This window comes from Pteropus medius, unplaced genomic scaffold (genome assembly GCF_902729225.1).
Source record: "Pteropus medius unplaced genomic scaffold, Ma_sr-lr_union100, whole genome shotgun sequence".
Classification (NCBI taxonomy): Eukaryota; Metazoa; Chordata; class Mammalia; order Chiroptera; family Pteropodidae; genus Pteropus; species Pteropus medius.
In genome coordinates, this window is record NW_024349519.1 from 7,203,311 (window position 1) to 7,218,117 (window position 14,807).

Sequence of the window (14,807 nt, forward strand, 5' to 3'; positions counted from 1 at the left end):
ATCACAGGATCACACCTCCCTGAAAAATGGCAGCATTAAAAGGAGACAGAAAGTGAGGAAACAAACAAGAAATTATGCCTCTCACTATATATCAGTTATTCGCTTTAACTCCTCAATATATAATTTCAGCTTAGTATCAAAAATATAAGAATTTTTATTGCAAACATAAGCTTCTCACATGCCGAGAAGTGATTTTTTGAGCATTTTACTATAACTAATAAAATCATTTAGGTTAATAGTAATGATATTTTTTTCTCTTCAAAATCAGTAACTTTAAGAGTAAAAATAAATAAGAAAAAATTCTCAGTCTGGTGGTCAGACATAGGAAATTTCAAGGAAGAACACTGTATGAAAACCTTCTGTTTCAAATATCTCTAATATCACAGTACTACTGGACTTTTTTTTTTTTCTGAATGATTTAATCACATTTTAAAGAACTGCATTACGTACTCCTAGAGCAAACCATATGTATTTAGAAACATGGTGTTGTTCTCAGACATTGCTAGGGATGAAATCCAAAATCCAGGACATCTATAAACTCCCATGGCTTTTAAAAAGATATATATGTCTTAGCAGAAATCTAGCTCTCAAAGAAGCTGTGAAAAAGATTAAGATGAAAATATATGACTCAGTACATTTATTTAATTTTCTTTCCTTAATTACTCAAGGGGGTTTTTATAACACACTAATAGCAATATGAAGTCAAATATGAAATTATATTAGAGCTTATTAAAAGAGATGATTTGGATAGTAGAGATCTGCCAATTTTGTAACAAGATTTCTTATAAAGAATAACCTAGATATGTTGTTTCTATTCTAGAGTTAATTTCCTTAATGCTTTGAAATTACAAAGCTGTTTCATACCTAATATCTTTCTTTTATTTCATTAAATCCTCAAAAGTCATTTTAAGATATCTGACCAAACCATTGTCTTACTTGAAGCCATTGCTCACAGGGTAAATACAAAGTCTTTAACACTCTAAAAGAACTTTCTCGATCTGCTATTTGTTCCTCCTCAACCACGTCTTGCTACTTCACAATTTATACTTGATCATATATTGGGTTTCTTTCAGTTATTTGAAACTGTCATACTCTCCTAAACATCCTTGGCATAGAATATTCACCTAACGAGTTACCTCTCCTTATATTACAGCATTCATTACAGTTTTGTGTTATCTTTTTCTCTATTTTTCCAACTTAGCTAGAAGCCTCCTAAGGCAGGGAAGAGTTTGACTTATTCATTACTACTATCTCTCCAGGCCCCAATACAATTCCTACCACACAATGGATCTGTGTTTCTGTACATGCTCTCTCTTTCTTTCTTCTGTCTCTGTCTCTCTCTTTCTTCCCACCTACAAATACTATATACAACAAATGAAAGGAAGAAAGAAGTATCATTCACATTATATCAATTTCTAGCCAAAGAGTCTACTTTGTAGATTATTCATGGGAGACAGGTTCTTGTTAACATCCAGAATTGAAGAACAAGTAGCTTTGAGGGGTCATAAATAGACAAGTGAGAGAGAAGGCACACCTGCCTAACTAGCCTAATCACCTAAATCAAACCTGGAAAACAATCAGATGGCAGACATTACAGCAAACTTTCATAACTATTTTTCCCACTTTAGAAAATGAAGCCACTCAGAGAAATAGGAATTGAGTAAATTTCTCCCAAGAATACATAACTACTAAGAGCCAGAATATAGATTTAAATCTATGTGTATTAACAATGGGCATATACTCTTTCCTACATAAGAAAACATAATCATATATTGAAAGACTGTGACACTAAAATAACAATGAAAGGAGAGGGGAGTTTTTACCACTCAAATTTTATAAAAACAACTTAGAATCCATTTTAACTTAAATGTTTTACAATACCAATGAAAATCAAAATATTTTATGTATAAAATAGCAAAACTTAATCTGTAGGGAAATACCAAATTTTATGTTTTATAATGTTATCAGTACACAATTATGCTTCATTTATAGTATTTCTTTACTAATAGTTTAATTCGGAAAAACAAAAATCTTCTAAACTTGTTTGAAATATTGGTAGTATTCAGTAATGGGGAGGATATACAAAAGCAAACACTTTTCATGTTACTAGTATTATAAATTTCTACAATCTTGTTGAACAATTTTGAAATATTGATAATCTGTAAAAGATGTACTCTCTTTGCTACCAATTTCACTCTAGAAATGTACTTTATAATAGTCCCCAAAATACACAAAAATAAATGTAAAATAATGTTCATGTGGCATTCTTTCTTTAAAAACATGAAAATAACCCAAAGATACAATGATGGGATATAAATTATCAAGGGATATTATGTAAATGCTAAAAAAAAATGTGTCAGCACTATCATGTATGGAAATGAGTGGCCAAAGATAAAAAGTAACAAAAAATGACAGAACATTACATACAGTATGATGTAATTTTGATAATAGTAATAATAATATATTGAAAACTATTTCTATGCATAAAAATATTTATGTGTATACACACATACACATGATGTCAACAATAGTCAGCTCTGTTGGGTGGATTTAAATGAATGAAGAGTCATTAAAGATATTACAGCTATTCATAAGATAGAATATGATTATTTTGAAAAACAATGTCCAATATATTTAACAATTTAAATGGACAAATTTTTAGAAAAATATAATTTATCAAATATAAATAAAATAATAATTAGGAAATATAAATAGACATAACTCATAAAAATGAAATTTTTAATTTAAAATTTTGTCACAGAAAAAAAATTCTAAGGCTGAAAAACGTCCTCATTAAATTCTACAAAATGTTTAAGAAATACTATAGACCATACACAGACTCATACTAGAAGAAAAAGAGGGAGTATATTCTGACTCATTTCATAAGTCCATATAATGTGAACTTGACACCAAAACCTGACAAAAAAATTGAAAAACATAGCTGAAAAAGTACTAAGTAAAATATTATCAAACCTAATCCAGTAATATACATAATGAGTAAAACATATATGATGAACATGTTAATTTATTCCAGGAATTCTGGTTTAACATTTAAAAATCAGTCAATATAACTCTTTGCATAATGTAATATAAGCGAAAAATTATATAGTCATCTCAGTAAATTTAAATTAAAAAATTTAAAACTCTTAACAAACAAAAATATGAGAAAACTTTTTTAAATGTATAAAGATTATTTATGAAAATCTAACACTTTAATAGTGAAGTTTTGAGAAATTTTCCTGTGAGATCAGGAATGAGACAAAGATGTCAATTATCACACCTTCTAAGCAACATTGACTTAGAGATCCAAACCAGTGCAATAAAGCAAGATTTTAGGAAGTTATAAGAAATGGATAAGAAATAAATTTATTTTTCTCCAATAACATGAGTATCTAGAAAATTAAAAAAGAATCAACAGAGAAATTATTAACATCGATAAGCGAATTTTGCAAGATTATTAAAGATCAACATACAAAAATCAATAATATTTCTAATTACTATCAACATAATTAGAAAACTAAAATTTAGGAATTATAGTACTTACGATAGCATAAAAAAATCAAATACATAGGAAAAAAATTAACAACAGATATGCAAGCTTTTCACACTGAAAACTTTACTCATCATTTAGAGAAATTTAGAGAAAAGACATAAAGGAAATCAAAAATAGGCCACCATAAATTGAAAGAGTCCATTTTTTAAACATGTTAATTATCCTCAAATTGTAGATTCAATACCATCTTAATCAAATTCCCACAAAAATTTCATAGAAATTAACAAGCTGACTTTAAAATGTGTATAGGAGGGCAAAGAGCCAGTAACAGTCAAGACGAACTTAAAGAATAGCCAAGCTGGAGGACTTATAATAAACAGCTTGTCTTATTAAATAAGATAAAAAAATACTATGGACTATTTAAAATTAACAGCATTTGTTGATAAAAGTTAACCTTAAAGGAGTGTTAAAGCAAATCAAAGAGTGGTTCAAATTCAGAATATATAAGGACCTTCTTATGAAACAATAAGTTAAAGACATAATTCAAAAGTAAAATGGACAAAACTTTTGTACAAGTACTTTAAAACAGCCATTCGAGTGGGCAAAACACATATTAAAAAGTTCGACTTTTATGAATGAAGGAAATGCATATTAAAACCATAACTAGATATCCATCTCCACACATTCCCACCCACTAGAATAGTTTAAGTTAAAAAGACTATTAATACCAAGTATTGACAAAGCTATAGAGCAACTTGAAATCTCATATACAGCAAGTTGAGCTGGAAATAGGCTCAACCACTTTGGAAAAACTAGCAATTTCTACTAAGCAATAGCCTATGACTCTACAATTTTAATCTTAGATATATCTTAACAAAAAAAAAAGATGCAGAAACACACATGTGCTATAAAATACATGTACAATAATAAATGTTCATAAGAAAACTTATTAATAATAACACAAAACTAAAAACATCCTAGATGTCCAACAAGTAGATCAGATACATACATTTTGGAATATTCATACAATGAAATTCTAAAGAGCAATAAAAATGTGCGAATCTATTGTTACATGAAAAAACATGACTATATCTCACCAAAAAGGTTGAGAGCCAAAGAAACCTAATGCCAAAAGGTACATACTGTATAATTCTGTTCATACTAATTTCAAAAACAGGCAAAACTATTCTATGGTCTTAGAATCAGAATAATGATAGTGATTGGAAGGGACTGGAAGAGATCTTGGATGCTGACAAGGTTCTTTATCCTGAACTGAGTGTTGGTTTCATAGGTGTAAAATTTTTGTTATAATTCATCGAGCTGACCTTTTTCTGTATACTTTACTGTATTTCTGTTATTCTTTAATCAAAAAGGTAAAATAAAAGGCAATACAATGTTTTATTGAAAGTAAATGTCTTAGTTTCATACCATTCAATTGCGCATAAATCAAAATTTTAAAATAATTTTTTTATAAAATCTGGGTTAATTTTCTAATTTCAAAATAGCTGTATTCTCTCTAAAATAATATATGCAAACCAAAAGAAAAATACAGTAAACCATTCCAGTAGATATTTTTAAAGATTTTTAACTATATTATGTTGCTTTAATGAATAAAAATATGCAATAGAAATTTTTATTTGATATAAAATTCTGTTATATTAATGCGAGACTCTAACTGGAATGCCATAAATATTGTTTATAATATCTTAGGCAATCTTGCCTGTTACAGATAGCAAATCTGTACTTTTAGTAACCATGACAATTAAATACGCTCAAATTAGAAGTCTTAGAATAGAATCACTGTTTATGGTGTGTGATGTTAAGAAGCAAAATTAGGGCAGAAAAACATAAAAACTTCAGATGCTTAGTTCAAAGTTAAAATAATGAATTCTCAAATGGCACATTGTAATTGCCTAATTCATGTTTGTGAAGCTGCCTCATGTAAATAACTGCAGTGGAAGACCATTGTGTTTATGATATACCCATAAATAAAATATATGTAAATTTAGAATAATTTAATCTCTTCTGTTGTTACTAAATATATTGGGGAGTCTAGGGGTAAATACAAATCATCTAAAATAGAAAATTTAAACTGTGACTAACAAAATACTAAAACCAGATATCATGGAGAAGCAGAACAAGACAGTGATTAGTAACTTAGGCTTAAAAGTCAGATAACCTGAATTTGCATTCTAGCTTCCCTAACAGCTTTTTAATATCTCTAATTTTTCTCATTTTTAAAATGGTAAAAATAATAAATAAAATACACTTTACTGGGTTTGGTTGTTATAACACATGTAACACACTTAAAACAATGCCTAACTCAGAGTGACTGCTAAATAAACGGTTGTTTTAAATTATTGAAGTATAGTTATAGGGAAGAAATAGTTTGAACAAGTCAAATAGGAAAATCAGTCTTATATCTCAGAATTTTTAATTTTCAAACTGGACTCAATCAGTGCTCTGGGTAAGTACCCATCTATTTTTCATAAGTTTAACAGTTACACTATTTCTGCAAAACATATTTGACTCATCTGATTCTCTAAGATTGTATGAATATATGCTAAGTCAAACTGAAAAGTTGAATATTGTCTACTTAATTAAGAATATCTAGAAAAGTATTTTAATAATCCTAGTTTAAAAAGATGAGAAAAAGAGCATTGTACTTGTCACCAAATATAAAAGAAAATACACTCTAAAGTAAAAAGATAAGTGTAATATGGATTTGTGTGTATGTGTGTTTGTGCTTGTGTGTGTAGTCTAAATAATCAATGGATTAAATAAAAGATTTTAAAATATGTTTAAAACAAAATCTGCAGTGTAGTGGGTGGGTTTCTTCTCAGGTTATTAAAAACCAAAGTGAAAACTATATATAGGTATTAGTGTAGTATATTTTTACTTGATCATTTAGGACTCAGTTAATTTTTAATATCAGGACCAACATTCTTTACCTGGGAAAAATGGTGGCCAGTTGCCAACATCTCTCAGTGAAATGTTTGGGCTAAGCATAATACATCAAACATGTAACTATTCTTGTTCAGCTATGCCACTATTATACAATGTTAGGTAAATTCTTATTTTTCTGAATTTGTTTCTTTATCTGTAAGTGTGGATAATCATGCCTTTCTATCTAACTTTCAGAAATGTTGTAAAGGATCAAATGAGGTTATGCATGGAGTTCTGCTTTGTAAACTACTGAACACCACACCAATGCAAGACCTTTTATTAAATAAAGAAAAGGGAGATAATGTTTGCAAATATTCAGCTCCAACACAGCTAAATATGTGTATAGACATTATCTATGTAACTAAACATTTCTTCTTCCTTCAAAAATACAGAATTATTTAAAAGAGAGTTACTTACTAATTTAGCATTTCGGAATTATTCAGTGCCCTTAGTATGGCTTTTCATTACAAAATTGCTTATTAAAGGACTCTCTTTTACCTATTTCTCTGTATAAATCAACAAAACCAGGAAGTTAATTCCTGAAAAATTGCGAAGATTGACATAGCTTCTAGTTTTTATTTATTGATTTCCAAGGTAGAGCCATAAATCCTTAATTTGTTGAAATCTTTATATGAGTATAGTCTTAACCTTCTTTTATTAATTTCTTCATAAAATATTTATTGAGTATCAACTATATGGCATATCCTTCATGACAAAGAGGAATAAGGCATGGCCACTACCCTCAAGGGCATATAGCAGGGTAACAGAGAAGCAAGTATCGGTTACACTATAGTATAATAAGTGCTGGCTGAGGTATTCATAGGTTGTTGTGGAAACACTGAAAAGAGCTCAAAACTTAGCCTAGAAGTTTAGAGAAGTCTACAAAAGTATCAGCTGACTTGAGCTTTCAAGAGTTTAGCAGTTTGATTACAGGACAAACAAGGAGACAGGTTATTTCTAGCAGATAATAGAATATGGAGTAATAGTAGAGTTTAGGAAAAGAGAGGAAAAAGATGGTATTTTAGGAGAAATGCAAACAGTGTATTGTGATTAGCATTGTGGGAGACTGGAAATGGAAGAGACTGAAATAATGAGAAAACGAATTTTAAAAAGTAAACAGACCATTTAATAAAGAACTTTGGGTTCAATGCAAAGGACTTAGGGCATCTTATTTCAGGAAAAAAGAAAAAAGAAAAAAGAGGGTCTTAGCAAAAGTTATTCAACAGAGAAGGTACCTGATGAGATTGGTTTTAGAAAAATAACTTTGGTTATGGTGTGGAGAATATGTTCAAAAAGAAGACTACAAGAGAAAAGAACTTTGAACTCTGAATATCTTCATTTCCTACACAAGAAATAAAGACTTTTAGTGATTAAGTAACTTGTCAAAATCACATAGATTATAACTGGCCAAGTTGGGTTTCATGCGAAGCTCTGTACAACTCTAACACATATGCTCTTAAGGAACAGGGAAACTGCCTCCTATAAAAGAAACTATAATGCGAGCAACTCTAAGCATTTAGAAAATAGTAACAAATAAAGCAGTGCAGAAAAAGCAATGACGCAATCAAGTCTACATCATTAAAATCAAGTATAGGGGTGAGCAATTATCCAGTGAACTAAGGACCATCTGGATAATCCTGACAAAAGCAGATTTGACTTTTGTCAAATTTTGACTCAGATTTTGACTCAGTGCCTGAGTCATTCAGATCATTGTGCAAACAATGTGCCCTGCTCTGGCTGAGTAACCTGGTCATTAATATCCTCATAGTATGTTTTGCCCCATGGCACTTTTGAAATGGACAGTAGCTCAGAAAGAATTAAGGTACTATTCACTTCACAGGAGAGCCACATAAATAATAATGGGATCTTAATAGACTGAGAATGTATTTTATATGTCCCCAGGAACCATTCCACACAGGGATATATATATAATATACAGAAGCCAAATCCCACTTCAAAGAAGGCAAGAAGTTCAGCAATAGTATCCTCAAATGTGTGTTCTTATATTCAATTTATCAGATAGCAGAAAGTTTTGAGCATTAAAGCAATGAGAGATACCACTGCTAATAGATTTACAGTATTATAACTACAGTATTGTAACTACAATAAAGTCACAAATTTCTGTATGTCCAAAAACATAAAATATAAAAGGCAAAAAACAAGATGAGGGAATTTTTCATAGTACACAATAGATTTTTTATTAAACTAAGAAAATGTGAATGCCCCATTAAAGAAATAGTCAAATTAAATACAAAAAATAAGAAGTACAGAGCCAATAAACATAAAAACATTTCTCAAGCTCACCCACAGAAATACAACTTAAAAAATTACTAGATACTCAATTTGTACTTCAAAATAGACACAATTTTAATAAGTGTTAATAATAATATTGCCATATTGACTTATACTGAGCATCAATTTGTGTATAAACTCTTCTCTGGGGCAATTTAGTAACCATTAGAAGTCTGGAGATATATGTTTGACCAGGTAATATCTAAGCAGCTATAAGGAAATCATCAGAAATGCAAAATTAATGTAGATTTATGTTCATTTTCATTAGTGTGACAAAACAATCTAAAGGCTCTATATAAAAGAATATTTGGCAGCCATAGAAAATGGTTAGTAATAATATTAAATGAAACAAATGTATGTCTATGTTATGATGTTAAATGGAGGAAAATTAAATATGAAAATGAATATTTATTCTAATTCCAAATCTGCAAATTTAAAATGCTGATGCATATTTATAATAATAAAACTGGGAGATTACAAGTGGATCTCACTGAGAATTTTCTTTTATTTATAGTTTTTTCTGAATGATTCTCTATTTCCTTATAATCATAAAAAATGTTATTTTAAAAGTAATATTAAATGGATACACTTTTGAATGCAATTTTACACAATAGGTCATTCATAAAACCATAGTGAAATAATGTACCATCCTCCTCCTGCTACATTTTCAACGTCATACAACTGCTATGTTCTTTTCTCAGGATCTGAACCCAAATGTTCTTGCTCCAAAGTCAGTGCTCTTTAAGATAGGGGGCACAGGGAAAGTTTCAAAGCAGAGCAGAATCAATAATGAAAATTAAAAATGCATTATACCAATAATAATATATGGCATCTCAGATTCAGGCAGAGAGACTTATACACTGATAGATTTGATAAATTACCTACTACACTAATCCAGACATGCAATGACAGATAAAACTGGTATTGAGGAAAACAGAAATATATAAGTTAGAATTGAGAATAAAAATGAATAAATCGGTTACTGAATAGATGGTGTGTACTTGGAGGCGGAGGAAAGGAAGCCTTAAAAAAAAAAAAGAAGCAACTAATCACAAACCAGAAAGCCTGGAAAACTGCAGTACCCTATGCTAAAAGCCAGTTTTAGAGTGATGACTATTGATGGGGAAAAGCGAGAAACAGTTTTCACTATGTACATTACCATTACCGTAAACAGTACTTCTACTACTAATAGCTATTATTTATGAGTCATTACTCTGGATCTCTGCGCCAAGCCCTACTTTAAATGTTGCATGTATTATCTCATTTAATACTCAAAAAATGCCACAAAAAACTGCAGTAAGTATTATTATAATCCCAGTTGATTTACTGATATTCACTTATCTGCATTATGACATAAATATTTACATATGTAGGCTTCCTTCCAAAGCCTATGCTCTTAGCCATTAAAATAGTATTTGAAATGGCTAATGGAAAAGAGATTAGGAATGGAAATACAGAAAGAAAATTTTATTTCCAATAAAATAAATTGTCATCAATTTGGGGGATTCATTGGAAAGCTAGAAGCAGAAAGAAGAGATAAGAGGAACACAGACAAAGGAAGGTTAAAAAGAGTAAGAGAAAAATTATGGCATTAGATGATTGTGATATCAAGAAGCAAAATTTCAAGGATATGGACAATACAGAAAATGGCAGATCAGAAGGGGAGAAAAATGAACAATATACCAATAAAAAGAAAACAAACATTGGACAAGTAGAAGAAGGCCTTAAAGATGACTTAGAGAAGACAGGTTCTGTGATACAACACAATGACCAATTTACACGTAGAAATGGATGGGAATGAGAAATGGAAATGGATGAATGTTGTTGATTTTTTTTTAATAAGGCAATTACATGGCACAATTTGTATAGAGAAATATGAATTGTCTGTCTTTCAACTTGGTCTCTAGTTTGCCTCAAGGGGCACAAGATAAGAGAGACTATGTATAATAACCTGTACGTAGTCATAACTCCCATTGGAAAATTGAATCATTTAGTGGAAGGATATAGAAACACTCATATCATCCTCGTGGAATGGATAATGGAGCCAAAGGAAGTTTCCAAAAGTAGTTCCCAAAACATAGCCTTCTTTCAACAAATAGATTATTCCCAAATCATTTGCATCCATCCAAATAATTCCTTATGATGATGCTTCCTCAGTAAGAATCTTTGAGTCTACTTAGAATTGTGTTCATTGTGGTAGAGTATACAAAAATATATGCCATGGTGTTTTCCTAAAAAGTACTTCCTGTCTAATTAGACAAATCAGATGTGCAAATAAGTGTTAAGCAACAAAATAAGACTGATTGCATGAATAACTGAATAACATGGCCAATATTATTACTGGTATCAACACTGACCAAATTTTATTACTAGGACCAAAAACTATGGGAAGCTGAACTATTCAAAGGGAAACTGCTATGCAATATAATTCACAGTAGGTTATTGAAATATTACAGTTGTATAGTGATTTTAAAAAAAAATACTTTAAGCAAATTACTTGTGTCCTCTAAATCTACGAAAATTGAAAGATTATCACCAGGATGAAATAATTCCAGGCAATAGGAAAAATAAATGCACATATATCTATAAAAGAGGATCCATGTAGCACAAATAGATATAATATAAAACAGCAGCACAGGTTTAAATATCAGGTTCACAAGTAAAATTTGTACAAAGAAATATATTAAAACTACTCTCAAAGGTTATAAAAGTCCATTAGTTCTACATCCTGTAAAGTGGGTGGATTCTTTTCCCCCAGATCTCCAAATGCTGCTGGCAAAAAGTTACCACCCAAATAAATTTACTACCAAATAATCAAAGTGCAAGTATAAGCTAACCATTATGCTCTGATGAGTTTAATAAAATATCCCAGATATGATATGTATTTATTTGATATGTATGTTACATTTCAGGCTGGTAAGGTTCACATATACACTGTGAAGCTGTAAAACTCGGGAAAATAGACAGATATCAAATAGCACACTAAGAATATATTCAAAATAATATTTGGAAATGTTGTTCTTCATGTGCATTATTTTATGCAGGGTTTCCTCAGCCTGAGCGCATCTTCTCTGGCTTTTCCCCCAATGGAGAATTTGATTCCCTTTTGCCCCTCCCACTCAGTGCTTCCAGATTGCTTCAGAAGGCCAAGGCAGCCTGCTCAGCAGCAGGCAAATAGGGCTGGGTGTGCAGGAGCTATATATAGCTCCACCTTGGAGATGTGCACTCACAAGCACACATACAAATGCCCATGCTAGATTTGGCATGAATTAATGAAAAAAAGGTTGCAGCTCTCCATTCTCCCTTCTTTCGCATCACTCCAATTTTTCAACAATTTTCAAAGCAGAGTGTCATCGGTCCCTGAGAGTGATGCAGCGTCTAATTTCTCTGCGGTTCTTCTGCCTACTGTTTCCAGCAGTCTGACTCCGGCAGGAACCGGCACTGGGCCAACACCTACTTCCCAGATGCGGTCACCCAGGGAGGCTGCCTCGCAGCCACTGCGAGTCCATTCGGGTACAATTATTTGACTCTCTGGGAATCCCCGAGAATAAACCCTCCTTTTAGAAACTAGGTGAGAAGGTGGTTCCCAGGAGAAAGCACCAGGCTAGGGAGAGAAGCAGCAAAGCCTCCGCAGTCTCTCCTCTCCTCAGTTTTCTGCAGAGAGGGGAGAAGGGCCCATGTCTTCTCAATTTAAACGTCATTAATTCGAACATACCCCTCGAGTTGCAGGATTTTTTCCCACCCCTGACTCCCGAAGGGCGCCAGCTTTTAAGAGGGGGGCCAGAGAACAAATAAGTCCCTTCTTCCCCTCATTGCAATCATTCCCAGTTTTTCCCGAGATGTGCTAGAGTCTAGACGCAAGGTAGAAGAGGAAGAACGAGTAGGTGCGAGCAGGAGTGGGGAGAAGCTCTTCCTGATCAAGGAAGACCCGCAGGTTCCCGGCTGCTCACGCGTCTGCTTCCCTAGACCCTCCCCTGCGGGATCGACATGGCACCCCGCGGGCGCAACACCCGCGGTGCCAGAGAAGCCAGAAAGGAAAGTTGACAAGACACAGATGGGGGCTCGGTCTCCTCTCCTGCGACACTGCCGCCCTGCCCCGCCCGTGACCCCTGGCTCCCGCATCCTGCTCTTCCTTCCCAGCACCCAGACCTCCTGCACCCCAGTCCCTCCTGCCATACTTCACGACGAGAGCTGAGGCCACCACATGAGATTTCGGGGTGACGAGGGCGGGGCAGGGCTGGGGGGAAGGGGAAGGAAGGCAACAGTAGCGTGGAAATACGCATTCTTTATCTTATTTGCAAAGAAGAAAAAGTCTTGCTTCCTACCTGTTCCCTGTTCCTGCTAGCTCCGGCGCGGCACAGCTGGACCATTACCTACAGGTTTCTCACTTCCGCTGCAAACACCTGGGAGCGCATCTCCCAAGCCGGCGCCCCTCCTTGCCTCGGCAGAGCCCACCAGAGCTACTTGACAGCAGAAGCCCGGCCTTTTAGAGTGGTCATTGGCTCCGAAGGGAAAGTGGGGCGGGCACGGGAGGGAATCTCACATCTCTGATTGGACCGGCCAGATGTCACTCTTATCCCAGGACCAGGGCTTGCTATGGACTGGGGTAGCTGCTAAACCCAGCTGAAAAGGGTCTCTGCAGTGCCTGGAACCAAACCTGCTGCTACTGGATCAAGGATCCCTAACAGGAGGAAAACTGGTTTGATGACTTGTCATCTGAGACCCCAAGAGGAAAGGAGGGGCCAGCCATTTCCAGAGAGCCAACACTTTCCAGAGCTTCCCTGAAGAGACCATCTGCTCTAAGTGATTTGACAGACAAAAATATCAGGGGCAGTGCCTCAGTGAAGAAGCATGAACTTTAATTAAGAATGAAGTAAAACAGAAAATATATACTTACATGAAAAAAAAAATCACAAGAAAAAAAAAAGACGTGAGGGTTTTGTTTATTTGTTTCAAATTTCCATTTTAGTCCAAAAGTAACATGGCAGTGTTTTCATGTGGAGAAAAGGTTAAATTGCTTATTCTGTAATGCTGAGACTCCCAAATGTTCCATAGTAGGGAGTTTTAAATAGGAAAGCACTGCATAATAACTGCTCAAGTAAGAATAAAGGAAGGAAATTAAGACCAAACTGCATGAAAGACTTTCCTTGAGCAGTTCATTAGGTGGCAAAACTCTTAAAATACCACCATACTGACTGATAATTAATCTCTTCCCTTACTACTCATATTAGTCCATCATTTCTTCTGTGCTCAAACGTTGAGGCTGCAGAGCATGTATAAGCCAACCCAAACCTAGGTGATCTCAAGTCTGTCTTTTAGGTGTACAGGGAGGAAAGTAAAACAACTTCGTGCCCATCTTCCATCTCTGCCATTTGTCCAGGTAGAATCAAGAAGCTATAGAATTCAAGAGACTTCTTAAATGGGAAAAATGATAGAAAGATCACAACTTGAGTTAGGGATAAGGAGGTGTCTTATTGTCGTGCCACATAATAAAACAATCTTCTCCCTCACAGGCTGCTTCCTTTTTGAAAAATAGCCAAGTTCTTCATCCACCTAAATTAAGTCGCTATCTTGACTAACTCTGAGCATATGACACAACTCCCATCCTCAAAGAGCTTACGATAAACTTGAGTCACTAGACAGCTATTAGAGAAGATGATATTGTTATTAAATGCTAAATCGTGGTTGGCTATTAGCTTAGTGCTTATGGTTGTTATTACTATTAGGCCAGACTCTTCATAAAACTGGAGGAAACAAATTAGTGTATTTGAAAGTGGGAAAAGAACCCTAATGATAATTTATAGTGATCAATAGATACGATTCTTATACTGGAAACTTCCTTAATGCTAAATGAGAATAACCAAAAAACATAATGGCAAATTTCAAAACCCTATCAGTCATGTTTCTATATAATATGCCTGTTAGTCTTTCACCTCCACTCCAGGCACCCACACCAATTGTTCCACAGAACTGGACAAATCACTCATTACCTAGTACATTTACTGAGCACTTATTCTGTGCCACACCTTGTGTTAGGGCTAGGAAACTAAACAAGAATAATACATCGAACTTGTTA

At 33.5% G+C, this 14,807-nt stretch overlaps 1 protein-coding gene across 2 annotated transcripts in view; it reads right to left on the reverse strand.

Annotated features, from left to right (window-relative positions):
• CNTN1 (contactin 1) overlaps positions 1-13,202 on the reverse strand; it is a 271,156-nt gene extending 257,954 nt beyond the window's left edge. For both annotated transcript variants that reach the window (XM_039882303.1, XM_039882304.1), the window contains exon 1: positions 13,057-13,202. The gene's annotated coding sequence lies outside the window, so the exon portion shown is untranslated. The remainder of the gene's footprint in view (positions 1-13,056) is intronic.
• Between the last annotated feature and the right edge of the window lie 1,605 nt (positions 13,203-14,807).